This window comes from Arachis hypogaea, chromosome 16 (genome assembly GCF_003086295.3).
Source record: "Arachis hypogaea cultivar Tifrunner chromosome 16, arahy.Tifrunner.gnm2.J5K5, whole genome shotgun sequence".
Taxonomy (NCBI): domain Eukaryota; kingdom Viridiplantae; phylum Streptophyta; class Magnoliopsida; order Fabales; family Fabaceae; genus Arachis; species Arachis hypogaea.
This window is the reverse complement of record NC_092051.1, coordinates 68,734,130-68,755,354: the sequence shown is the minus strand read 5'-3', so window position 1 is coordinate 68,755,354 and position 21,225 is coordinate 68,734,130. Positions and strand designations below refer to the sequence as shown.

Genomic DNA, 21,225 nt, shown 5'->3' with positions numbered 1-21,225 from the left:
AAGCATGTCTCGCGACGTAGGGTAAGTCGAGCTGCGAATCCCTGCGGGGCCCGTGCGAGCTTGCCGAAAATCAGGTATTGAGGCTCGCTTTAGCTAAACTATTCAAGATAGCGTCGTTTAAAGAACGAGGGTAAGCACGACGTAAAAAAAAAAAAAGGTGCAACACGAGGACTTCCCAGGAGGTCACCCATCCTAGTACTACTCTCGCCCAAGCACGCTTAACTGCGGAGTTCTGATGGGATCCGGTGCATTAGTGCTGGTATGATCGCACCTATTAAAGTATGCGCACATAATTATCATAAGCATGTCTCGCGACGTAGGGTAAGTCGAGCTGCGAATCCCTGCGGGGCCGTGCGAGCTTGCCGAAAATCAGGTCATTGAGGCTCGCTTTAGCTAAACTATTCAAGATAGCGTCGTTTAAAGAACGAGGGTAAGCACGACGTAAAAAAAAAAAGGTGCAACACGAGGACTTCCCAGGAGGTCACCCATCCTAGTACTACTCTCGCCCAAGCACGCTTAACTGCGGAGTTCTGATGGGATCCGGTGCATTAGTGCTGGTATGATCGCACCTATTAAAGTTTGCGCACATAATTATCATAAGCATTCTCGCGACGTAGGGTAAGTCGAGCTGCGAATCCCTGCGGGGCCCGTGCGAGCTTGCCGAAAATCAGGTCATTGAGGCTCGCTTTAGCTAAACTATTCAAGATAGCGTCGTTTAAAGAACGAGGGTAAGCACGACGTAAAAAAAAAAAGGTGCAACACGAGGACTTCCCAGGAGGTCACCCATCCTAGTACTACTCTCGCCCAAGCACGCTTAACTGCGGAGTTCTGATGGGATCCGGTGCATTAGTGCTGGTATGATCGCACCTATTAAAGTATGCGCACATAATTATCATAAGCATGTCTCGCGACGTAGGGTAAGTCGAGCTGCGAATCCCTGCGGGGCCCGTGCGAGCTTGCCGAAAATCAGGTCATTGAGGCTCGCTTTAGCTAAACTATTCAAGATAGCGTCGTTTAAAGAACGAGGGTAAGCACGACGTAAAAAAAAAAGGTGCAACACGAGGACTTCCCAGGAGGTCACCCATCCTAGTACTACTCTCGCCCAAGCACGCTTAACTGCGGAGTTCTGATGGGATCCGGTGCATTAGTGCTGGTATGATCGCACCTATTAAAGTTTGCGCACATAATTATCATAAGCATCTCTCGCGACGTAGGGTAAGTCGAGCTGCGAATCCCTGCGGGGCCGTGCGAGCTTGCCGAAAATCAGGTCATTGAGGCTCGCTTTAGCTAAACTATTCAAGATAGCGTCGTTTAAAGAACGAGGGTAAGCACGACGTAAAAAAAAAAAGGTGCAACACGAGGACTTCCCAGGAGGTCACCCATCCTAGTACTACTCTCGCCCAAGCACGCTTAACTGCGGAGTTCTGATGGGATCCGGTGCATTAGTGCTGGTATGATCGCACCTATTAAAGTATGCGCACATAATTATCATAAGCATGTCTCGCGACGTAGGGTAAGTCGAGCTGCGAATCCCTGCGGGGCCCGTGCGAGCTTGCCGAAAATCAGGTCATTGAGGCTCGCTTTAGCTAAACTATTCAAGATAGCGTCGTTTAAAGAACGAGGGTAAGCACGACGTAAAAAAAAAAAAAAGGTGCAACACGAGGACTTCCCAGGAGGTCACCCATCCTAGTACTACTCTCGCCCAAGCACGCTTAACTGCGGAGTTCTGATGGATCCGGTGCATTAGTGCTGGTATGATCGCACCTATTAAAGTTTGCGCACATAATTATCATAAGCATTCTCGCGACGTAGGGTAAGTCGAGCTGCGAATCCCTGCGGGGCCGTGCGAGCTTGCCGAAAATCAGGTCATTGAGGCTCGCTTTAGCTAAACTATTCAAGATAGCGTCGTTTAAAGAACGAGGGTAAGCACGACGTAAAAAAAAAAAGGTGCAACACGAGGACTTCCCAGGAGGTCACCCATCCTAGTACTACTCTCGCCCAAGCACGCTTAACTGCGGAGTTCTGATGGGATCCGGTGCATTAGTGCTGGTATGATCGCACCTATTAAAGTATGCGCACATAATTATCATAAGCATGTCTCGCGACGTAGGGTAAGTCGAGCTGCGAATCCCTGCGGGGCCGTGCGAGCTTGCCGAAAATCAGGTCATTGAGGCTCGCTTTAGCTAAACTATTCAAGATAGCGTCGTTTAAAGAACGAGGGTAAGCACGACGTAAAAAAAAAAAAAAGGTGCAACACGAGGACTTCCCAGGAGGTCACCCATCCTAGTACTACTCTCGCCCAAGCACGCTTAACTGCGGAGTTCTGATGGGATCCGGTGCATTAGTGCTGGTATGATCGCACCTATTAAAGTTGCGCACATAATTATCATAAGCATCTCTCGCGACGTAGGGTAAGTCGAGCTGCGAATCCCTGCGGGGCCCGTGCGAGCTTGCCGAAAATCAGGTCATTGAGGCTCGCTTTAGCTAAACTATTCAAGATAGCGTCGTTTAAAGAACGAGGGTAAGCACGACGTAAAAAAAAAAAAGGTGCAACACGAGGACTTCCCAGGAGGTCACCCATCCTAGTACTACTCTCGCCCAAGCACGCTTAACTGCGGAGTTCTGATGGGATCCGGTGCATTAGTGCTGGTATGATCGCACCTATTAAAGTATGCGCACATAATTATCATAAGCATGTCTCGCGACGTAGGGTAAGTCGAGCTGCGAATCCCTGCGGGGCCGTGCGAGCTTGCCGAAAATCAGGTCATTGAGGCTCGCTTTAGCTAAACTATTCAAGATAGCGTCGTTTAAAGAACGAGGGTAAGCACGACGTAAAAAAAAAAAAGGTGCAACACGAGGACTTCCCAGGAGGTCACCCATCCTAGTACTACTCTCGCCCAAGCACGCTTAACTGCGGAGTTCTGATGGATCCGGTGCATTAGTGCTGGTATGATCGCACCTATTAAAGTATGCGCACATAATTATCATAAGCATGTCTCGCGACGTAGGGTAAGTCGAGCTGCGAATCCCTGCGGGGCCCGTGCGAGCTTGCCGAAAATCAGGTCATTGAGGCTCGCTTTAGCTAAACTATTCAAGATAGCGTCGTTTAAAGAACGAGGGTAAGCACGACGTAAAAAAAAAAAAAAGGTGCAACACGAGGACTTCCCAGGAGGTCACCCATCCTAGTACTACTCTCGCCCAAGCACGCTTAACTGCGGAGTTCTGATGGGATCCGGTGCATTAGTGCTGGTATGATCGCACCTATTAAAGTTTGCGCACATAATTATCATAAGCATGTCTCGCGACGTAGGGTAAGTCGAGCTGCGAATCCCTGCGGGGCCGTGCGAGCTTGCCGAAAATCAGGTCATTGAGGCTCGCTTTAGCTAAACTATTCAAGATAGCGTCGTTTAAAGAACGAGGGTAAGCACGACGTAAAAAAAAAAAAAGGTGCAACACGAGGACTTCCCAGGAGGTCACCCATCCTAGTACTACTCTCGCCCAAGCACGCTTAACTGCGGAGTTCTGATGGGATCCGGTGCATTAGTGCTGGTATGATCGCACCTATTAAAGTTGCGCACATAATTATCATAAGCATCTCTCGCGACGTAGGGTAAGTCGAGCTGCGAATCCCTGCGGGGCCTGTGCGAGCTTGCCGAAAATCAGGTCATTGAGGCTCGCTTTAGCTAAACTATTCAAGATAGCGTCGTTTAAAGAACGAGGGTAAGCACGACGTAAAAAAAAAAAGGTGCAACACGAGGACTTCCCAGGAGGTCACCCATCCTAGTACTACTCTCGCCCAAGCACGCTTAACTGCGGAGTTCTGATGGGATCCGGTGCATTAGTGCTGGTATGATCGCACCTATTAAAGTATGCGCACATAATTATCATAAGCATCTCTCGCGACGTAGGGTAAGTCGAGCTGCGAATCCCTGCGGGGCCGTGCGAGCTTGCCGAAAATCAGGTCATTGAGGCTCGCTTTAGCTAAACTATTCAAGATAGCGTCGTTTAAAGAACGAGGGTAAGCACGACGTAAAAAAAAAAAAGGTGCAACACGAGGACTTCCCAGGAGGTCACCCATCCTAGTACTACTCTCGCCCAAGCACGCTTAACTGCGGAGTTCTGATGGGATCCGGTGCATTAGTGCTGGTATGATCGCACCTATTAAAGTTGCGCACATAATTATCATAAGCATGTCTCGCGACGTAGGGTAAGTCGAGCTGCGAATCCCTGCGGGGCCTGTGCGAGCTTGCCGAAAATCAGGTCATTGAGGCTCGCTTTAGCTAAACTATTCAAGATAGCGTCGTTTAAAGAACGAGGGTAAGCACGACGTAAAAAAAAAAAAGGTGCAACACGAGGACTTCCCAGGAGGTCACCCATCCTAGTACTACTCTCGCCCAAGCACGCTTAACTGCGGAGTTCTGATGGGATCCGGTGCATTAGTGCTGGTATGATCGCACCTATTAAAGTTGCGCACATAATTATCATAAGCATGTCTCGCGACGTAGGGTAAGTCGAGCTGCGAATCCCTGCGGGGCCGTGCGAGCTTGCCGAAAATCAGGTCATTGAGGCTCGCTTTAGCTAAACTATTCAAGATAGCGTCGTTTAAAGAACGAGGGTAAGCACGACGTAAAAAAAAAAAAGGTGCAACACGAGGACTTCCCAGGAGGTCACCCATCCTAGTACTACTCTCGCCCAAGCACGCTTAACTGCGGAGTTCTGATGGGATCCGGTGCATTAGTGCTGGTATGATCGCACCTATTAAAGTATGCGCACATAATTATCATAAGCATGTCTCGCGACGTAGGGTAAGTCGAGCTGCGAATCCCTGCGGGGCCCGTGCGAGCTTGCCGAAAATCAGGTCATTGAGGCTCGCTTTAGCTAAACTATTCAAGATAGCGTCGTTTAAAGAACGAGGGTAAGCACGACGTAAAAAAAAAAAAAGGTGCAACACGAGGACTTCCCAGGAGGTCACCCATCCTAGTACTACTCTCGCCCAAGCACGCTTAACTGCGGAGTTCTGATGGGATCCGGTGCATTAGTGCTGGTATGATCGCACCTATTAAAGTTGCGCACATAATTATCATAAGCATGTCTCGCGACGTAGGGTAAGTCGAGCTGCGAATCCCTGCGGGGCCGTGCGAGCTTGCCGAAAATCAGGTCATTGAGGCTCGCTTTAGCTAAACTATTCAAGATAGCGTCGTTTAAAGAACGAGGGTAAGCACGACGTAAAAAAAAAAAAAAAGGTGCAACACGAGGACTTCCCAGGAGGTCACCCATCCTAGTACTACTCTCGCCCAAGCACGCTTAACTGCGGAGTTCTGATGGGATCCGGTGCATTAGTGCTGGTATGATCGCACCTATTAAAGTATGCGCACATAATTATCATAAGCATCTCTCGCGACGTAGGGTAAGTCGAGCTGCGAATCCCTGCGGGGCCGTGCGAGCTTGCCGAAAATCAGGTCATTGAGGCTCGCTTTAGCTAAACTATTCAAGATAGCGTCGTTTAAAGAACGAGGGTAAGCACGACGTAAAAAAAAAAAAGGTGCAACACGAGGACTTCCCAGGAGGTCACCCATCCTAGTACTACTCTCGCCCAAGCACGCTTAACTGCGGAGTTCTGATGGGATCCGGTGCATTAGTGCTGGTATGATCGCACCTATTAAAGTTGCGCACATAATTATCATAAGCATGTCTCGCGACGTAGGGTAAGTCGAGCTGCGAATCCCTGCGGGGCCGTGCGAGCTTGCCGAAAATCAGGTCATTGAGGCTCGCTTTAGCTAAACTATTCAAGATAGCGTCGTTTAAAGAACGAGGGTAAGCACGACGTAAAAAAAAAAAGGTGCAACACGAGGACTTCCCAGGAGGTCACCCATCCTAGTACTACTCTCGCCCAAGCACGCTTAACTGCGGAGTTCTGATGGGATCCGGTGCATTAGTGCTGGTATGATCGCACCTATTAAAGTATGCGCACATAATTATCATAAGCATCTCTCGCGACGTAGGGTAAGTCGAGCTGCGAATCCCTGCGGGGCCGTGCGAGCTTGCCGAAAATCAGGTCATTGAGGCTCGCTTTAGCTAAACTATTCAAGATAGCGTCGTTTAAAGAACGAGGGTAAGCACGACGTAAAAAAAAAAAAGGTGCAACACGAGGACTTCCCAGGAGGTCACCCATCCTAGTACTACTCTCGCCCAAGCACGCTTAACTGCGGAGTTCTGATGGGATCCGGTGCATTAGTGCTGGTATGATCGCACCTATTAAAGTATGCGCACATAATTATCATAAGCATGTCTCGCGACGTAGGGTAAGTCGAGCTGCGAATCCCTGCGGGCCCGTGCGAGCTTGCCGAAAATCAGGTCATTGAGGCTCGCTTTAGCTAAACTATTCAAGATAGCGTCGTTTAAAGAACGAGGGTAAGCACGACGTAAAAAAAAAAAAAGGTGCAACACGAGGACTTCCCAGGAGGTCACCCATCCTAGTACTACTCTCGCCCAAGCACGCTTAACTGCGGAGTTCTGATGGGATCCGGTGCATTAGTGCTGGTATGATCGCACCTATTAAAGTATGCGCACATAATTATCATAAGCATGTCTCGCGACGTAGGGTAAGTCGAGCTGCGAATCCCTGCGGGGCCGTGCGAGCTTGCCGAAAATCAGGTCATTGAGGCTCGCTTTAGCTAAACTATTCAAGATAGCGTCGTTTAAAGAACGAGGGTAAGCACGACGTAAAAAAAAAAAAAGGTGCAACACGAGGACTTCCCAGGAGGTCACCCATCCTAGTACTACTCTCGCCCAAGCACGCTTAACTGCGGAGTTCTGATGGGATCCGGTGCATTAGTGCTGGTATGATCGCACCTATTAAAGTATGCGCACATAATTATCATAAGCATGTCTCGCGACGTAGGGTAAGTCGAGCTGCGAATCCCTGCGGGGCCCGTGCGAGCTTGCCGAAAATCAGGTCATTGAGGCTCGCTTTAGCTAAACTATTCAAGATAGCGTCGTTTAAAGAACGAGGGTAAGCACGACGTAAAAAAAAAAAAAAGGTGCAACACGAGGACTTCCCAGGAGGTCACCCATCCTAGTACTACTCTCGCCCAAGCACGCTTAACTGCGGAGTTCTGATGGGATCCGGTGCATTAGTGCTGGTATGATCGCACCTATTAAAGTATGCGCACATAATTATCATAAGCATGTCTCGCGACGTAGGGTAAGTCGAGCTGCGAATCCCTGCGGGGCCGTGCGAGCTTGCCGAAAATCAGGTCATTGAGGCTCGCTTTAGCTAAACTATTCAAGATAGCGTCGTTTAAAGAACGAGGGTAAGCACGACGTAAAAAAAAAAAAGGTGCAACACGAGGACTTCCCAGGAGGTCACCCATCCTAGTACTACTCTCGCCCAAGCACGCTTAACTGCGGAGTTCTGATGGGATCCGGTGCATTAGTGCTGGTATGATCGCACCTATTAAAGTATGCGCACATAATTATCATAAGCATGTCTCGCGACGTAGGGTAAGTCGAGCTGCGAATCCCTGCGGGGCCGTGCGAGCTTGCCGAAAATCAGGTCATTGAGGCTCGCTTTAGCTAAACTATTCAAGATAGCGTCGTTTAAAGAACGAGGGTAAGCACGACGTAAAAAAAAAAAAAGGTGCAACACGAGGACTTCCCAGGAGGTCACCCATCCTAGTACTACTCTCGCCCAAGCACGCTTAACTGCGGAGTTCTGATGGGATCCGGTGCATTAGTGCTGGTATGATCGCACCTATTAAAGTTGCGCACATAATTATCATAAGCATGTCTCGCGACGTAGGGTAAGTCGAGCTGCGAATCCCTGCGGGGCCGTGCGAGCTTGCCGAAAATCAGGTCATTGAGGCTCGCTTTAGCTAAACTATTCAAGATAGCGTCGTTTAAAGAACGAGGGTAAGCACGACGTAAAAAAAAAAAAGGTGCAACACGAGGACTTCCCAGGAGGTCACCCATCCTAGTACTACTCTCGCCCAAGCACGCTTAACTGCGGAGTTCTGATGGGATCCGGTGCATTAGTGCTGGTATGATCGCACCTATTAAAGTATGCGCACATAATTATCATAAGCATGTCTCGCGACGTAGGGTAAGTCGAGCTGCGAATCCCTGCGGGCCGTGCGAGCTTGCCGAAAATCAGGTCATTGAGGCTCGCTTTAGCTAAACTATTCAAGATAGCGTCGTTTAAAGAACGAGGGTAAGCACGACGTAAAAAAAAAAAAAGGTGCAACACGAGGACTTCCCAGGAGGTCACCCATCCTAGTACTACTCTCGCCCAAGCACGCTTAACTGCGGAGTTCTGATGGGATCCGGTGCATTAGTGCTGGTATGATCGCACCTATTAAAGTATGCGCACATAATTATCATAAGCATGTCTCGCGACGTAGGGTAAGTCGAGCTGCGAATCCCTGCGGGGCCCGTGCGAGCTTGCCGAAAATCAGGTCATTGAGGCTCGCTTTAGCTAAACTATTCAAGATAGCGTCGTTTAAAGAACGAGGGTAAGCACGACGTAAAAAAAAAAAAAAAAAGGTGCAACACGAGGACTTCCCAGGAGGTCACCCATCCTAGTACTACTCTCGCCCAAGCACGCTTAACTGCGGAGTTCTGATGGGATCCGGTGCATTAGTGCTGGTATGATCGCACCTATTAAAGTATGCGCACATAATTATCATAAGCATGTCTCGCGACGTAGGGTAAGTCGAGCTGCGAATCCCTGCGGGCCGTGCGAGCTTGCCGAAAATCAGGTCATTGAGGCTCGCTTTAGCTAAACTATTCAAGATAGCGTCGTTTAAAGAACGAGGGTAAGCACGACGTAAAAAAAAAAAAAAAGGTGCAACACGAGGACTTCCCAGGAGGTCACCCATCCTAGTACTACTCTCGCCCAAGCACGCTTAACTGCGGAGTTCTGATGGGATCCGGTGCATTAGTGCTGGTATGATCGCACCTATTAAAGTTGCGCACATAATTATCATAAGCATGTCTCGCGACGTAGGGTAAGTCGAGCTGCGAATCCCTGCGGGGCCGTGCGAGCTTGCCGAAAATCAGGTCATTGAGGCTCGCTTTAGCTAAACTATTCAAGATAGCGTCGTTTAAAGAACGAGGGTAAGCACGACGTAAAAAAAAAAAAGGTGCAACACGAGGACTTCCCAGGAGGTCACCCATCCTAGTACTACTCTCGCCCAAGCACGCTTAACTGCGGAGTTCTGATGGGATCCGGTGCATTAGTGCTGGTATGATCGCACCTATTAAAGTATGCGCACATAATTATCATAAGCATGTCTCGCGACGTAGGGTAAGTCGAGCTGCGAATCCCTGCGGGGCCGTGCGAGCTTGCCGAAAATCAGGTCATTGAGGCTCGCTTTAGCTAAACTATTCAAGATAGCGTCGTTTAAAGAACGAGGGTAAGCACGACGTAAAAAAAAAAAAAGGTGCAACACGAGGACTTCCCAGGAGGTCACCCATCCTAGTACTACTCTCGCCCAAGCACGCTTAACTGCGGAGTTCTGATGGGATCCGGTGCATTAGTGCTGGTATGATCGCACCTATTAAAGTATGCGCACATAATTATCATAAGCATGTCTCGCGACGTAGGGTAAGTCGAGCTGCGAATCCCTGCGGGGCCCGTGCGAGCTTGCCGAAAATCAGGTCATTGAGGCTCGCTTTAGCTAAACTATTCAAGATAGCGTCGTTTAAAGAACGAGGGTAAGCACGACGTAAAAAAAAAAAAAAAGGTGCAACACGAGGACTTCCCAGGAGGTCACCCATCCTAGTACTACTCTCGCCCAAGCACGCTTAACTGCGGAGTTCTGATGGGATCCGGTGCATTAGTGCTGGTATGATCGCACCTATTAAAGTATGCGCACATAATTATCATAAGCATGTCTCGCGACGTAGGGTAAGTCGAGCTGCGAATCCCTGCGGGGCCGTGCGAGCTTGCCGAAAATCAGGTCATTGAGGCTCGCTTTAGCTAAACTATTCAAGATAGCGTCGTTTAAAGAACGAGGGTAAGCACGACGTAAAAAAAAAAAAGGTGCAACACGAGGACTTCCCAGGAGGTCACCCATCCTAGTACTACTCTCGCCAAGCACGCTTAACTGCGGAGTTCTGATGGGATCCGGTGCATTAGTGCTGGTATGATCGCACCTATTAAAGTATGCGCACATAATTATCATAAGCATGTCTCGCGACGTAGGGTAAGTCGAGCTGCGAATCCCTGCGGGGCCGTGCGAGCTTGCCGAAAATCAGGTCATTGAGGCTCGCTTTAGCTAAACTATTCAAGATAGCGTCGTTTAAAGAACGAGGGTAAGCACGACGTAAAAAAAAAAAAAAAAGGTGCAACACGAGGACTTCCCAGGAGGTCACCCATCCTAGTACTACTCTCGCCCAAGCACGCTTAACTGCGGAGTTCTGATGGGATCCGGTGCATTAGTGCTGGTATGATCGCACCTATTAAAGTATGCGCACATAATTATCATAAGCATGTCTCGCGACGTAGGGTAAGTCGAGCTGCGAATCCCTGCGGGGCCCGTGCGAGCTTGCCGAAAATCAGGTCATTGAGGCTCGCTTTAGCTAAACTATTCAAGATAGCGTCGTTTAAAGAACGAGGGTAAGCACGACGTAAAAAAAAAAAAAAAAGGTGCAACACGAGGACTTCCCAGGAGGTCACCCATCCTAGTACTACTCTCGCCCAAGCACGCTTAACTGCGGAGTTCTGATGGGATCCGGTGCATTAGTGCTGGTATGATCGCACCTATTAAAGTATGCGCACATAATTATCATAAGCATGTCTCGCGACGTAGGGTAAGTCGAGCTGCGAATCCCTGCGGGGCCGTGCGAGCTTGCCGAAAATCAGGTCATTGAGGCTCGCTTTAGCTAAACTATTCAAGATAGCGTCGTTTAAAGAACGAGGGTAAGCACGACGTAAAAAAAAAAAAAAAAGGTGCAACACGAGGACTTCCCAGGAGGTCACCCATCCTAGTACTACTCTCGCCCAAGCACGCTTAACTGCGGAGTTCTGATGGGATCCGGTGCATTAGTGCTGGTATGATCGCACCTATTAAAGTATGCGCACATAATTATCATAAGCATGTCTCGCGACGTAGGGTAAGTCGAGCTGCGAATCCCTGCGGGGCCGTGCGAGCTTGCCGAAAATCAGGTCATTGAGGCTCGCTTTAGCTAAACTATTCAAGATAGCGTCGTTTAAAGAACGAGGGTAAGCACGACGTAAAAAAAAAAAAAAAAGGTGCAACACGAGGACTTCCCAGGAGGTCACCCATCCTAGTACTACTCTCGCCCAAGCACGCTTAACTGCGGAGTTCTGATGGGATCCGGTGCATTAGTGCTGGTATGATCGCACCTATTAAAGTATGCGCACATAATTATCATAAGCATGTCTCGCGACGTAGGGTAAGTCGAGCTGCGAATCCCTGCGGGGCCCGTGCGAGCTTGCCGAAAATCAGGTCATTGAGGCTCGCTTTAGCTAAACTATTCAAGATAGCGTCGTTTAAAGAACGAGGGTAAGCACGACGTAAAAAAAAAAAAAGGTGCAACACGAGGACTTCCCAGGAGGTCACCCATCCTAGTACTACTCTCGCCCAAGCACGCTTAACTGCGGAGTTCTGATGGGATCCGGTGCATTAGTGCTGGTATGATCGCACCTATTAAAGTATGCGCACATAATTATCATAAGCATGTCTCGCGACGTAGGGTAAGTCGAGCTGCGAATCCCTGCGGGCCGTGCGAGCTGCCAAAATCAGGTCATTGAGGCTCGCTTTAGCTAAACTATTCAAGATAGCGTCGTTTAAAGAACGAGGGTAAGCACGACGTAAAAAAAAAAAAAAAGGTGCAACACGAGGACTTCCCAGGAGGTCACCCATCCTAGTACTACTCTCGCCCAAGCACGCTTAACTGCGAGTTCTGATGGGATCCGGTGCATTAGTGCTGGTATGATCGCACCTATTAAAGTTGCGCACATAATTATCATAAGCATGTCTCGCGACGTAGGGTAAGTCGAGCTGCGAATCCCTGCGGGCCCGTGCGAGCTTGCCGAAAATCAGGTCATTGAGGCTCGCTTTAGCTAAACTATTCAAGATAGCGTCGTTTAAAGAACGAGGGTAAGCACGACGTAAAAAAAAAAAAAAGAGGTGCAACACGAGGACTTCCCAGGAGGTCACCCATCCTAGTACTACTCTCGCCCAAGCACGCTTAACTGCGGAGTTCTGATGGGATCCGGTGCATTAGTGCTGGTATGATCGCACTATTAAAGTATGCGCACATAATTATCATAAGCATGTCTCGGACGTAGGGTAAGTCGAGCTGCGAATCCCTGCGGGGCCCGTGCGAGCTTGCCGAAAATCAGGTCATTGAGGCTCGCTTTAGCTAAACTATTCAAGATAGCGTCGTTTAAAGAACGAGGGTAAGCACGACGTAAAAAAAAAAAAAAAGGTGCAACACGAGGACTTCCCAGGAGGTCACCCATCCTAGTACTACTCTCGCCCAAGCACGCTTAACTGCGAGTTTGATGGGATCCGGTGCATTAGTGCTGGTATGATCGCACTATTAAAGTATGCGCACATAATTATCATAAGCATGTCTCGCGACGTAGGGTAAGTCGAGCTGCGAATCCCTGCGGGGCCCGTGCGAGCTTGCCGAAAATCAGGTCATTGAGGCTCGCTTTAGCTAAACTATTCAAGATAGCGTCTTTAAAGAACGAGGGTAAGCACGACGTAAAAAAAAAAAAAAAAAAGGTGCAACACGAGGACTTCCCAGGAGGTCACCCATCCTAGTACTACTCTCGCCCAAGCACGCTTAACTGCGAGTTCTGATGGGATCCGGTGCATTAGTGCTGGTATGATCGCACTATTAAAGTATGCGCACACAATTATCATAAGCATGTCTCGCGACGTAGGTAAGTCGAGCTGCGAATCCCTGCGGGCCCGTGCGAGCTTGCCGAAAATCAGGTCATTGAGGCTCGCTTTAGCTAACTATCAAATAGCGTCGTTTAAAGAACAGGGTAAGCACGACGTAAAAAAAAAAGAGTGCAACACGAGGACTTCCAGGAGGTCACCCATCCTAGTACTACTCTCGCCCAAGCACGCTTAACTGCGGAGTTTGATGGGATCCGGTGCATTAGTGCTGGTATGATCGCACCTGTTAAAGTATGCGCACACAATTATCATAAGCATGTCTCGCGACGTAGGGTAAGTCGAGCTGCGAATCCCTGCGGGGCCGTGCGAGCTTGCCGAAAATCAGGTCATTGAGGCTCGCTTTAGCTAAACTATTCAAGATAGCGTCGTTTAAAGAACAAGGGTAAGCACGACGTAAAAAAAAAAGTGCACACGAGGACTTCCCAGAGGTCACCCATCCTAGTACTACTCTCGCCCAAGCACGCTTAACTGCGGAGTTCTGATGGGATCCGGTGCATTAGTGCTGGTATGATCGCACCTGTTAAAGTATGCGCACACAATTATCATAAGCATGTCTCGCACGTAGGGTAAGTCGAGCTGCGAATCCCTGCGGGCCGTGCGAGCTTGCCGAAAATCAGGTCATTGAGGCTCGCTTTAGCTAAACTATTCAAGATAGCGTCGTTTAAAGAACGAGGGTAAGCACGACGTAAAAAAAAAAAAAAAGGTGCAACAGAGGACTTCCCAGGAGGTCACCCATCCTAGTACTACTCTCGCCCAAGCAGCTTAACTGCGGAGTTCTGATGGGATCCGGTGCATTAGTGCTGGTATGATCGCACCTATTAAAGTATGCGCACACAATTATCATAAGCATGTCTCGCGACGTAGGGTAGTCGAGCTCGAACCCTGCGGGGCCGTGGAGCTTGCCGAAAATAGGTCATTGAGGTCGCTTTAGCAAACTATTCAAGTAGCGTCGTTTAAAGAACGAGGGTAAGCACGACGTAAAAAAAAGGTGCACACGAGGACTTCCCAGGAGGTCACCCATCCTAGAACTACTCTCGCCAAGCACGCTTAACTGCGGATTCTGATGGATCGGTGCATTAGTGCTGGTATGATCGTACCTTTAAAGTATGCGCACACAATTATCATAAGCATGTCTCGCGACGTAGGTAGTCGAGCTGCGAATCCCTGCGGGCCGTGCGAGCTTGCCGAAAATCAGGTCATTGAGGCTCGCTTTAGCTAAACTATTCAAGATGTCGTCGTTTAAAGAACGAGGGTAAGCACGACGTAAAAAAAAAAAAAAAAAAAAAGAGATGCAACACGAGAACTTCCCAGGAGGTCACCCATCCTAGTACTACTCTCGTCCTAGTACTACTCTCGTCCAAGCACGCTTCACTGCGGAGTTCTGACGGGATCCGGTGCATTGGTGCTGGTATGATCGCACCTATTAAAGTATGCGCACACAATTATCATAAGCATGTCTCGCGACGTAGGGTAAGTCGAGCTGCGAATCCCTAGGGGGCCCGTGCGAGCTTGCCGAAAATCAGGTCATTGTGGCTTGCTTTAGCTAAGCTATTGATGACAAGTCATCTTAGCCTATTTTAACTAGCCTTTTTCTTTTGTTTTCAATTGAATTATGCACTTTCTTGAGCCATAAGCAAGCTAATTGAGTAGATTTTCATGTTTCCCTTGATTGAACCAACCATATATGAATTCATGCCATTTCATGAGGTTTTATGCTATATTTGTTGCATATTATGAAAGAATGAAGATCTCATGATTTTGAGCATAGCTTTGATGAGTTTGGTTGATTAATGATAGGTGAAGAAAGCTTGGAGAAAGGTTGAAGCAAAGAGGAATGGCTAGAAGTGAAGAATGGAATAAGTGAAATTGAACCGGGAGGCATGAAGTTAGCCCCAACGTTAGCCCCTAACTTGGAGGCTAACGTTGGGCATGAAGACCACTCCCTGGGCTCCCCACGTTTGAGCCAACGTTAGCCCCCTAACTTGGAGGCTAACGTTGGCAAGAGAAACTTGAAATTCATCCCTGGGCCAGCCAACGTTTGCGCCAACGTTAGCCCCCTAACTTGGAGGCTAACGTTGGCACATGAAGACACAAGGGAGAGGCACCAAAGTTTGCGCCAACGTTAGCCCCCTAACTTGGAGGCTAACGTTGGCGCCACACACCACAAGGCATACAAGGGGTATACTTCCAACAAGAATAACTTGAGCTACAGAGCTCCAAATGAGGTGATTCAAGAAGCATTGGAAAGTAGGAATCAAGAGCTTTCCAAGCATATATGGCACTGCATGGTGGACACTAAAATTGAGGGAGAAAACTGCCCCGCAATGTGCATAAATGAACATGGTGGCAACATGCAGTGAGGCCACTTGACCTCTGCACCTTCGATGGAGTATAACTCGAGCTGTAGAGCTCCAATTGATGTGCTCCCAACGTCATTGGAAAGTAGACATCCAGGGCTTTCCAACAATGTATAATAGTATGGGGTGGACAATACATTTGAGCCTCCAGAACTGGCGTTTTCGCCAACGTTTGAGGGCTAACGTTACCTCAAACGCTGCACACCAAAGCCAGCGACCATGCCCTCTTCAAATGATCATAACTTGAGTTGTAGATGTCCAATTGAAGTGATTCCAAGTGGGTTAGAAAGCTGACATTCAGAGCTTTCCAACCATATATGATAGTCTATATTGGGCATAAAATTGGCAACATGACAAGAGGACAAAGTTGGCGCCATAAATGTGCATAAGGGAGGCCAACGTTAGGGTCAAAGTTAGACCCCTAACGTTGGCACCAACGTCCATACCAGCAGATTGTGTTTGCTGATGTGAAAAGTTGGAGCCAAAGTTAGACCCCTAACTTTGGCTCAAACTTTAGGTCCCACTTTGGCTAACCTCAAACCCGGTTCAATTGGTTCACTTTGGTTCTTCTTCAAACTCCAAGAGCAATCAACCAAGGCCTCTTTCAACCCAATTCCACGAAGAGCAAAGGCCCATGATCATCACTCAAAGGCACAAGAGATAGTTAGAATAGGAATTTCATTTTAATTGTAATTTGTTTTGAATTTCATTTTCATTTTGTAAAGCCTATATAAGGCATCATTTTCATATTGGTGAGGAGGCGAGCTCCACTAGGGAGCATTAGGAATAGAGAACTCTCTCTCTTTAGTTTTTTTTGTTTTGAATCTTGAATTGAGATTGGAAGGAATTCTGTTTTCATTCTCTTTTTGCAACGTCTCTTTACTTCTTCTGCAATCTTTCTTTTAATTCTCTGCAACTTTCCTTTTATTGAATCAAGGAAGGGCTTGAGATCTAGACTTGTTTTCTAGTCTCTTGGATCCCCTGAGATCTTCACTTGTCTTTCTAGATTTCACAATTGATTTGAGTTCTCTCGCTGATTTACTTTCTGCTACAATTCCCTTCTCTGCAATTTTTACTTCCTGTTGCATTGCTTCCAATTTACATTTCCTGCACATTTACATTTTCTGCAATTTAAATATCCAGTTGCTTGATCTATTGCTCTCTTTAATTTCCCTGCACCCCACTCCCTTTTACATTTAATGAAATTTATCTTTCTTGCAATTTACATTTCTTGCTCTTTAAGTTACTTGCAATTTTACTTTCTGCACTTTAATTTTCCTTGTCATTTACATTCTGTTGGCTTCAATTGTCACTCAAATCACTCAATGTTAGCTTGACTAAACTAATCACCCACTAAAATTGCTTGATCCATCAATCCCTGTGGGATCGACCTCACCCCCGTGAGTTTTTATTACTTGATGCGACCCGGTGCACTTGCCGGTTAGTTTTGGGTGTTTTGGGAGAGATTCGTTTCTCACCAAAATAACTCATCAAGTTTTTGGCGCCGTTGCCGGGGATTGATTAGATCAACAATGATTAAGTGGGTGAGAAGTCTAGATTAAGCATTTTCTTTATTTTTGGTTTCTGTTTCAAAGTGAAACCAAGGTGTTTGAGTTTTTGCCTCACTAAGAAATTCTTATCTCTGATATGAGTAATTTCAATTTTACTTGGTTGTGTGTTTTACAAAACTCAAATGGAGTTCAACTCATCTCATGATCAAACAAATTCTATGGGATATCACCCACCATCACCAATCTCTAATGATGGATGGGAATATCACCAAGAAACTTCAAATTCTGGGCTCTCCAATTCATGGAGCCATGCTTCAGAACCACAAGATGAGAAAGAAAAACATATGGGATATTTCCCTCCACCACAAAATGATTCAAGTCATTATTTCAATGGTGGCTGGGAGTATTACCAAGAAACTGCAAATTCTGAGCAGTCAACTCACATGAGAGATTGTCCAACCTCACCGCCCACTTCTACATTTGAAAATTCTTCATCACCTAAATATGCCTCAACACAAACTTCCACGAACCTAGGCCTCTCAAAGCTAGAGATTATGTTTGAAAAATATGAGAGGGAGGTGCAAAGATCTTGGAACGAGCAAGAGAATTCATTCAAAAACATGGAAGTAATGGCAGGCCAATTGTTGAATGCAAGGAAGGAGAAAATGGAAAAACAAGAATGCAAGGTCCCTGTGTTAAGTGAAATTGCAAAAAAGGAGGAGGTGGAAGAGCAAAATGAAGATCCACTTCAAAAATCCAGAGAATTGTTGAAAAGACAAGAACAATTCATGAAGGAACAACAACAAGCCTGGAAAAGGGAAGAAAGTCTCTTAAAAAATATGAATGAAGATTTAGAGAAAATAAGGAAACACTTAGAACCACTGAGCAAGAAAAATGAAGGCCAACTGATGGATATGAAGGAGAAAGTGGAAGAGCAAGATAAGGAGGCCACTGCATCAAGTGAACTTTCAATGAAGAATGAGGTGGTTGAACCTGAAACTGCACTTGAGATGACAAGAGAACATGAAGACTCACAACTCTCACAAACCTCCCTGGACCAAAACGCCTCAACATTTGAATCCATGATTGAAAGGTATGACGAGGAGATGAAGAAATGTTGGGAAGATCGACAAACCTCCCCCATGATAGAGCGATTGAAACAAATGTTGGGTGTAAAAGAGGAAGTGGAGGAGCAAGAGAGTGAAGAAGTCATTCCAAACTCAAGTGAGGAAGAGAAGTACATAAAGGAGGAGTTCATGGAACCACCAATACAAGAGGCCCTGAATGAAGAAATCACTCCAATAATCACACAGCAACCATGTCTTGACATCCAAGAAGTGAAGGCAATTAACAAAAGCACCAAGAAGAGGATTGTGACCAAGACACCAAGGACAACATTCATGAGAAGGTCAACTGCAAACAATCCTCCCCCTGATCCAGCAAGCAAGATCAATCAAGCCAATTTCACAAGGAAGCTTGCTGAGGAGAGACCAAGACAGGGGGCAATAGCTGAATCTTCTCTTCTTTTGAAGTCATTTCTCTTAACAAATTGGAAGAAGAGGAAGAAAGTAAAGAACAGGTAGACAGTAGGTACATTTCTTTTCCTTGCTTTGTTTAAATTTCAATAAATTGGCATATGATTACATTCTAAGTTTGGTGTTGCCCTGCAACAAACTGTTTTCCATCTTCATGGATGATTGCATCAATTTTACATGAAAGTGACACACCAAGATTCTAAGTTTGGTGTGCCACCTATTTTTCTATGCAAATCAATCCAGCAACATCACTTGTCTGCATAATCATATTGCCTTTTACAGTGTTATTTTTCTTCTTAGTTGGATAATTTTTGTTTTCCCTTTGTTTCATTTATTTACTTGTTTTTAATGCTTTCCTCCATTAACTGTTTTTGTTAATACATCACCAAGACATCCTTATTCATAACAGATTCTTCATTTGGTGATTGTACTTAACATATAACAGTTTCTTTTGTTTAGTTTTAGTTCAAATAAATTGACATAGGATTGCATTCTAAGTTTGGTGTTGCTATGCAACACAGTTTGCTTCAAATCTTTACTGGATACTTGCATTGATTCCAAGTGAAAGTGTCACATTAAGTTTGGTGTGCCACTTATTCTTTATGCAAAGTATTATGCTCACCTTCTTAAGCTTGCAATCACAATGTCTCTGTCTCTTGTGCCTTGATTATTATCTTTAATTTTGCTTGCTTAAAACACATGTGCTACTAACATTTCATTATGTAAGACATTCATGATACATCTTAGCCCCATAGCCATTGTTCTAATTATTGCTTGAGGATGAGCAAGTATTTTGAGTTTGGCAAGGGAAGGAGGAGAATGGGAGGAAATTGACAACAATAGAGAAGATGAACTACAAGGTTGTAAAGTTCTTTTCCTCTCATTTGTTTCAAGCACTATAAACTGCATGATTGTCTTTACCTTCTCTGTATGTATGTGTGTATGAAAAGGCATAGTTTGATTTCTAAACTGCAACATGGTGCTATGTCATTATGATTACCAACTTGAGTTTTGTGAATTCAAAAGCAACAAAGTATCATGATCATAAACAAACAAGGCATTAAAGAAGATTTTAGCATGTGCATAAAAGTATTGGTAAGCTAGTATGTTTGATTGTTGCTTAATTGCATTAGATTTTATTTAATTGAAGTTTTCATCTAGGACATTTTGTGAAATCTTTTAAAATCATGAAAACCTTGAAGAAGCAAATGCAAAATAAAGCAAGAAAAGAAAAAGGGAAAGAATGAGAAAGCTGAAGGCTCTGAGTACCAATGGCAATTCATTTGTTAAGTACTTGTGGTGTTTATGTATCAAGCCAAATGCTTGAAAACAAAACACTTAGAAGTCAAGGTTAGGCTCAAAGTGCAAAAGCACTCCCTCAAAGCTCAAGGCTCTGAGCATCAATGATTAGAGAGTCAAGAAAAGAAAAGAAAAATGAGCTTAATGAAATCCTCTAATCAAATGCTTGTGGTGCTTATGTATCAAGTGGTAATACTTGAAAACAAAGCATTTAGAAGTCGTAGCTTTGTTATCAACTCATGGGGCAAAGCACCCAAAAAGGAGAAGCTAATAAGAAAATCAAAAGCTTGTTTCAAGGAAGAAAGATAAGAAAAAGATTTCATAAATTGAGCTAGATGGAAGCATCAATCATTTACATTTCTTTTGTGATTGTAGTATGCTTAGAAAACTAGCTTACCATGAACATTGAGTTGCTATTCTTCTTGCCTTGGATTGTCAATCTTTATTGCATGATTCTTTTCTTGCTTGGGGACAAGCAAGCTTTAAGTTTGGTGTTGTGATGACAAGTCATCTTAGCCTATTTTAACTAGCCTTTTTCTTTTGTTTTCAATTGAATTATGCACTTTCTTGAGCCATAAGCAAGCTAATTGAGTAGATTTTCATGTTTCCCTTGATTGAACCAACCATATATGAATTCATGCCATTTCATGAGGTTTTATGCTATATTTGTTGCATATTATGAAAGAATGAAGATCTCATGATTTTGAGCATAGCTTTGATGAGTTTGGTTGATTAATGATAGGTGAAGAAAGCTTGGAGAAAGGTTGAAGCAAAGAGGAATGGCTAGAAGTGAAGAATGGAATAAGTGAAATTGAACCGGGAGGCATGAAGTTAGCCCCAACGTTAGCCCCCTAACTTGGAGGCTAACGTTGGGCATGAAGACCACTCCCTGGGCTCCCCACGTTTGAGCCAACGTTAGCCCCCTAACTTGGAGGCTAACGTTGGCAAGAGAAACTTGAAATTCATCCCTGGGCCAGCCAACGTTTGCGCCAACGTTAGCCCCCTAACTTGGAGGCTAACGTTGGCACATGAAGACACAAGGGAGAGGCACCAAAGTTTGCGCCAACGTTAGCCCCCTAACTTGGAGGCTAACGTTGGCGCCACACACCACAAGGCATACAAGGGGTATACTTCCAACAAGAATAACTTGAGCTACAGAGCTCCAAATGAGGTGATTCAAGAAGCATTGGAAAGTAGGAATCAAGAGCTTTCCAAGCATATATGGCACTGCATGGTGGACACTAAAATTGAGGGAGAAAACTGCCCCGCAATGTGCATAAATGAACATGGTGGCAACATGCAGTGAGGCCACTTGACCTCTGCACCTTCGATGGAGTATAACTCGAGCTGTAGAGCTCCAATTGATGTGCTCCCAACGTCATTGGAAAGTAGACATCCAGGGCTTTCCAACAATGTATAATAGTATGGGGTGGACAATACATTTGAGCCTCCAGAACTGGCGTTTTCGCCAACGTTTGAGGGCTAACGTTACCTCAAACGCTGCACACCAAAGCCAGCGACCATGCCCTCTTCAAATGATCATAACTTGAGTTGTAGATGTCCAATTGAAGTGATTCCAAGTGGG

The 21,225-nt window shown here is 46.0% G+C and overlaps 46 non-coding genes and 2 pseudogenes across 46 annotated transcripts; all 48 read right to left on the bottom strand.

Annotated features, from left to right (window-relative positions):
* Positions 1 to 154: 154 nt before the first annotated feature.
* On the bottom strand, positions 155 to 273 carry LOC112759408 (5S ribosomal RNA). The gene has a single exon (XR_003180165.1). It is a non-coding gene; the product is annotated as a 5S ribosomal RNA (ribosomal RNA).
* A 179-nt stretch (positions 274 to 452) lies between these two features.
* Positions 453 to 571, bottom strand: LOC112759397 (5S ribosomal RNA). Its single transcript, XR_003180155.1, has one exon. It is a non-coding gene; the product is annotated as a 5S ribosomal RNA (ribosomal RNA).
* A 179-nt stretch (positions 572 to 750) lies between these two features.
* LOC112759385 (5S ribosomal RNA) lies at positions 751 to 869 on the bottom strand. Its single transcript, XR_003180147.1, has one exon. It is a non-coding gene; the product is annotated as a 5S ribosomal RNA (ribosomal RNA).
* A 179-nt stretch (positions 870 to 1,048) lies between these two features.
* Positions 1,049 to 1,167, bottom strand: LOC112759372 (5S ribosomal RNA). The gene has a single exon (XR_003180136.1). It is a non-coding gene; the product is annotated as a 5S ribosomal RNA (ribosomal RNA).
* Positions 1,168 to 1,346: 179 nt separating this feature from the next.
* On the bottom strand, positions 1,347 to 1,465 carry LOC112759361 (5S ribosomal RNA). Its single transcript, XR_003180125.1, has one exon. It is a non-coding gene; the product is annotated as a 5S ribosomal RNA (ribosomal RNA).
* A 183-nt stretch (positions 1,466 to 1,648) lies between these two features.
* LOC112760458 (5S ribosomal RNA) lies at positions 1,649 to 1,766 on the bottom strand. Its single transcript, XR_003180897.1, has one exon. It is a non-coding gene; the product is annotated as a 5S ribosomal RNA (ribosomal RNA).
* Positions 1,767 to 1,944: 178 nt separating this feature from the next.
* Positions 1,945 to 2,063, bottom strand: LOC112759349 (5S ribosomal RNA). Its single transcript, XR_003180116.1, has one exon. It is a non-coding gene; the product is annotated as a 5S ribosomal RNA (ribosomal RNA).
* Positions 2,064 to 2,245: 182 nt separating this feature from the next.
* On the bottom strand, positions 2,246 to 2,364 carry LOC112759337 (5S ribosomal RNA). The gene has a single exon (XR_003180106.1). It is a non-coding gene; the product is annotated as a 5S ribosomal RNA (ribosomal RNA).
* Positions 2,365 to 2,544: 180 nt separating this feature from the next.
* LOC112759325 (5S ribosomal RNA) lies at positions 2,545 to 2,663 on the bottom strand. Its single transcript, XR_003180096.1, has one exon. It is a non-coding gene; the product is annotated as a 5S ribosomal RNA (ribosomal RNA).
* A 180-nt stretch (positions 2,664 to 2,843) lies between these two features.
* On the bottom strand, positions 2,844 to 2,961 carry LOC112760447 (5S ribosomal RNA). Its single transcript, XR_003180886.1, has one exon. It is a non-coding gene; the product is annotated as a 5S ribosomal RNA (ribosomal RNA).
* Positions 2,962 to 3,144: 183 nt separating this feature from the next.
* Positions 3,145 to 3,263, bottom strand: LOC112759314 (5S ribosomal RNA). Its single transcript, XR_003180085.1, has one exon. It is a non-coding gene; the product is annotated as a 5S ribosomal RNA (ribosomal RNA).
* A 181-nt stretch (positions 3,264 to 3,444) lies between these two features.
* On the bottom strand, positions 3,445 to 3,563 carry LOC112759303 (5S ribosomal RNA). Its single transcript, XR_003180076.1, has one exon. It is a non-coding gene; the product is annotated as a 5S ribosomal RNA (ribosomal RNA).
* Positions 3,564 to 3,742: 179 nt separating this feature from the next.
* Positions 3,743 to 3,861, bottom strand: LOC112759292 (5S ribosomal RNA). Its single transcript, XR_003180065.1, has one exon. It is a non-coding gene; the product is annotated as a 5S ribosomal RNA (ribosomal RNA).
* A 180-nt stretch (positions 3,862 to 4,041) lies between these two features.
* On the bottom strand, positions 4,042 to 4,160 carry LOC112759281 (5S ribosomal RNA). Its single transcript, XR_003180054.1, has one exon. It is a non-coding gene; the product is annotated as a 5S ribosomal RNA (ribosomal RNA).
* A 180-nt stretch (positions 4,161 to 4,340) lies between these two features.
* LOC112759269 (5S ribosomal RNA) lies at positions 4,341 to 4,459 on the bottom strand. Its single transcript, XR_003180045.1, has one exon. It is a non-coding gene; the product is annotated as a 5S ribosomal RNA (ribosomal RNA).
* A 179-nt stretch (positions 4,460 to 4,638) lies between these two features.
* LOC112759257 (5S ribosomal RNA) lies at positions 4,639 to 4,757 on the bottom strand. The gene has a single exon (XR_003180036.1). It is a non-coding gene; the product is annotated as a 5S ribosomal RNA (ribosomal RNA).
* A 182-nt stretch (positions 4,758 to 4,939) lies between these two features.
* Positions 4,940 to 5,058, bottom strand: LOC112759246 (5S ribosomal RNA). Its single transcript, XR_003180025.1, has one exon. It is a non-coding gene; the product is annotated as a 5S ribosomal RNA (ribosomal RNA).
* A 182-nt stretch (positions 5,059 to 5,240) lies between these two features.
* Positions 5,241 to 5,359, bottom strand: LOC112759235 (5S ribosomal RNA). The gene has a single exon (XR_003180014.1). It is a non-coding gene; the product is annotated as a 5S ribosomal RNA (ribosomal RNA).
* Positions 5,360 to 5,539: 180 nt separating this feature from the next.
* LOC112759224 (5S ribosomal RNA) lies at positions 5,540 to 5,658 on the bottom strand. The gene has a single exon (XR_003180003.1). It is a non-coding gene; the product is annotated as a 5S ribosomal RNA (ribosomal RNA).
* A 178-nt stretch (positions 5,659 to 5,836) lies between these two features.
* LOC112759213 (5S ribosomal RNA) lies at positions 5,837 to 5,955 on the bottom strand. The gene has a single exon (XR_003179992.1). It is a non-coding gene; the product is annotated as a 5S ribosomal RNA (ribosomal RNA).
* Positions 5,956 to 6,135: 180 nt separating this feature from the next.
* LOC112762323 (5S ribosomal RNA) lies at positions 6,136 to 6,254 on the bottom strand. Its single transcript, XR_003182663.1, has one exon. It is a non-coding gene; the product is annotated as a 5S ribosomal RNA (ribosomal RNA).
* Positions 6,255 to 6,435: 181 nt separating this feature from the next.
* LOC112762312 (5S ribosomal RNA) lies at positions 6,436 to 6,554 on the bottom strand. Its single transcript, XR_003182652.1, has one exon. It is a non-coding gene; the product is annotated as a 5S ribosomal RNA (ribosomal RNA).
* Positions 6,555 to 6,735: 181 nt separating this feature from the next.
* LOC112762301 (5S ribosomal RNA) lies at positions 6,736 to 6,854 on the bottom strand. Its single transcript, XR_003182641.1, has one exon. It is a non-coding gene; the product is annotated as a 5S ribosomal RNA (ribosomal RNA).
* A 183-nt stretch (positions 6,855 to 7,037) lies between these two features.
* Positions 7,038 to 7,156, bottom strand: LOC112762290 (5S ribosomal RNA). The gene has a single exon (XR_003182630.1). It is a non-coding gene; the product is annotated as a 5S ribosomal RNA (ribosomal RNA).
* Positions 7,157 to 7,336: 180 nt separating this feature from the next.
* On the bottom strand, positions 7,337 to 7,455 carry LOC112762278 (5S ribosomal RNA). Its single transcript, XR_003182620.1, has one exon. It is a non-coding gene; the product is annotated as a 5S ribosomal RNA (ribosomal RNA).
* Positions 7,456 to 7,636: 181 nt separating this feature from the next.
* On the bottom strand, positions 7,637 to 7,755 carry LOC112762265 (5S ribosomal RNA). Its single transcript, XR_003182608.1, has one exon. It is a non-coding gene; the product is annotated as a 5S ribosomal RNA (ribosomal RNA).
* A 179-nt stretch (positions 7,756 to 7,934) lies between these two features.
* LOC112762252 (5S ribosomal RNA) lies at positions 7,935 to 8,053 on the bottom strand. Its single transcript, XR_003182597.1, has one exon. It is a non-coding gene; the product is annotated as a 5S ribosomal RNA (ribosomal RNA).
* Positions 8,054 to 8,233: 180 nt separating this feature from the next.
* Positions 8,234 to 8,352, bottom strand: LOC112762241 (5S ribosomal RNA). The gene has a single exon (XR_003182586.1). It is a non-coding gene; the product is annotated as a 5S ribosomal RNA (ribosomal RNA).
* A 186-nt stretch (positions 8,353 to 8,538) lies between these two features.
* LOC112762229 (5S ribosomal RNA) lies at positions 8,539 to 8,657 on the bottom strand. Its single transcript, XR_003182575.1, has one exon. It is a non-coding gene; the product is annotated as a 5S ribosomal RNA (ribosomal RNA).
* A 182-nt stretch (positions 8,658 to 8,839) lies between these two features.
* Positions 8,840 to 8,958, bottom strand: LOC112762217 (5S ribosomal RNA). The gene has a single exon (XR_003182564.1). It is a non-coding gene; the product is annotated as a 5S ribosomal RNA (ribosomal RNA).
* Positions 8,959 to 9,137: 179 nt separating this feature from the next.
* LOC112762205 (5S ribosomal RNA) lies at positions 9,138 to 9,256 on the bottom strand. The gene has a single exon (XR_003182553.1). It is a non-coding gene; the product is annotated as a 5S ribosomal RNA (ribosomal RNA).
* A 181-nt stretch (positions 9,257 to 9,437) lies between these two features.
* Positions 9,438 to 9,556, bottom strand: LOC112762194 (5S ribosomal RNA). Its single transcript, XR_003182542.1, has one exon. It is a non-coding gene; the product is annotated as a 5S ribosomal RNA (ribosomal RNA).
* Positions 9,557 to 9,740: 184 nt separating this feature from the next.
* LOC112762182 (5S ribosomal RNA) lies at positions 9,741 to 9,859 on the bottom strand. The gene has a single exon (XR_003182531.1). It is a non-coding gene; the product is annotated as a 5S ribosomal RNA (ribosomal RNA).
* A 180-nt stretch (positions 9,860 to 10,039) lies between these two features.
* LOC112760678 (5S ribosomal RNA) lies at positions 10,040 to 10,157 on the bottom strand. The gene has a single exon (XR_003181108.1). It is a non-coding gene; the product is annotated as a 5S ribosomal RNA (ribosomal RNA).
* Positions 10,158 to 10,341: 184 nt separating this feature from the next.
* Positions 10,342 to 10,460, bottom strand: LOC112762170 (5S ribosomal RNA). The gene has a single exon (XR_003182520.1). It is a non-coding gene; the product is annotated as a 5S ribosomal RNA (ribosomal RNA).
* A 185-nt stretch (positions 10,461 to 10,645) lies between these two features.
* Positions 10,646 to 10,764, bottom strand: LOC112762158 (5S ribosomal RNA). The gene has a single exon (XR_003182509.1). It is a non-coding gene; the product is annotated as a 5S ribosomal RNA (ribosomal RNA).
* A 184-nt stretch (positions 10,765 to 10,948) lies between these two features.
* Positions 10,949 to 11,067, bottom strand: LOC112762146 (5S ribosomal RNA). The gene has a single exon (XR_003182497.1). It is a non-coding gene; the product is annotated as a 5S ribosomal RNA (ribosomal RNA).
* A 184-nt stretch (positions 11,068 to 11,251) lies between these two features.
* On the bottom strand, positions 11,252 to 11,370 carry LOC112762134 (5S ribosomal RNA). The gene has a single exon (XR_003182486.1). It is a non-coding gene; the product is annotated as a 5S ribosomal RNA (ribosomal RNA).
* Positions 11,371 to 11,552: 182 nt separating this feature from the next.
* Positions 11,553 to 11,671, bottom strand: LOC112762122 (5S ribosomal RNA). The gene has a single exon (XR_003182475.1). It is a non-coding gene; the product is annotated as a 5S ribosomal RNA (ribosomal RNA).
* A 180-nt stretch (positions 11,672 to 11,851) lies between these two features.
* Positions 11,852 to 11,969, bottom strand: LOC112761149 (5S ribosomal RNA). The gene has a single exon (XR_003181558.1). It is a non-coding gene; the product is annotated as a 5S ribosomal RNA (ribosomal RNA).
* Positions 11,970 to 12,152: 183 nt separating this feature from the next.
* On the bottom strand, positions 12,153 to 12,271 carry LOC112759808 (5S ribosomal RNA). Its single transcript, XR_003180298.1, has one exon. It is a non-coding gene; the product is annotated as a 5S ribosomal RNA (ribosomal RNA).
* A 182-nt stretch (positions 12,272 to 12,453) lies between these two features.
* On the bottom strand, positions 12,454 to 12,570 carry LOC112759476 (5S ribosomal RNA). The gene has a single exon (XR_003180219.1). It is a non-coding gene; the product is annotated as a 5S ribosomal RNA (ribosomal RNA).
* A 185-nt stretch (positions 12,571 to 12,755) lies between these two features.
* LOC112762177 (5S ribosomal RNA) lies at positions 12,756 to 12,873 on the bottom strand. Its single transcript, XR_003182526.1, has one exon. It is a non-coding gene; the product is annotated as a 5S ribosomal RNA (ribosomal RNA).
* Positions 12,874 to 13,046: 173 nt separating this feature from the next.
* Positions 13,047 to 13,163, bottom strand: LOC112759228 (5S ribosomal RNA). Its single transcript, XR_003180007.1, has one exon. It is a non-coding gene; the product is annotated as a 5S ribosomal RNA (ribosomal RNA).
* Positions 13,164 to 13,340: 177 nt separating this feature from the next.
* LOC112762154 (5S ribosomal RNA) lies at positions 13,341 to 13,457 on the bottom strand. The gene has a single exon (XR_003182505.1). It is a non-coding gene; the product is annotated as a 5S ribosomal RNA (ribosomal RNA).
* Positions 13,458 to 13,638: 181 nt separating this feature from the next.
* On the bottom strand, positions 13,639 to 13,755 carry LOC112759287 (5S ribosomal RNA). The gene has a single exon (XR_003180060.1). It is a non-coding gene; the product is annotated as a 5S ribosomal RNA (ribosomal RNA).
* Positions 13,756 to 13,923: 168 nt separating this feature from the next.
* Positions 13,924 to 14,037, bottom strand: LOC112759830 (5S ribosomal RNA; annotated as a pseudogene).
* Positions 14,038 to 14,224: 187 nt separating this feature from the next.
* On the bottom strand, positions 14,225 to 14,360 carry LOC112759355 (5S ribosomal RNA; annotated as a pseudogene).
* Positions 14,361 to 21,225: the final 6,865 nt, after the last annotated feature.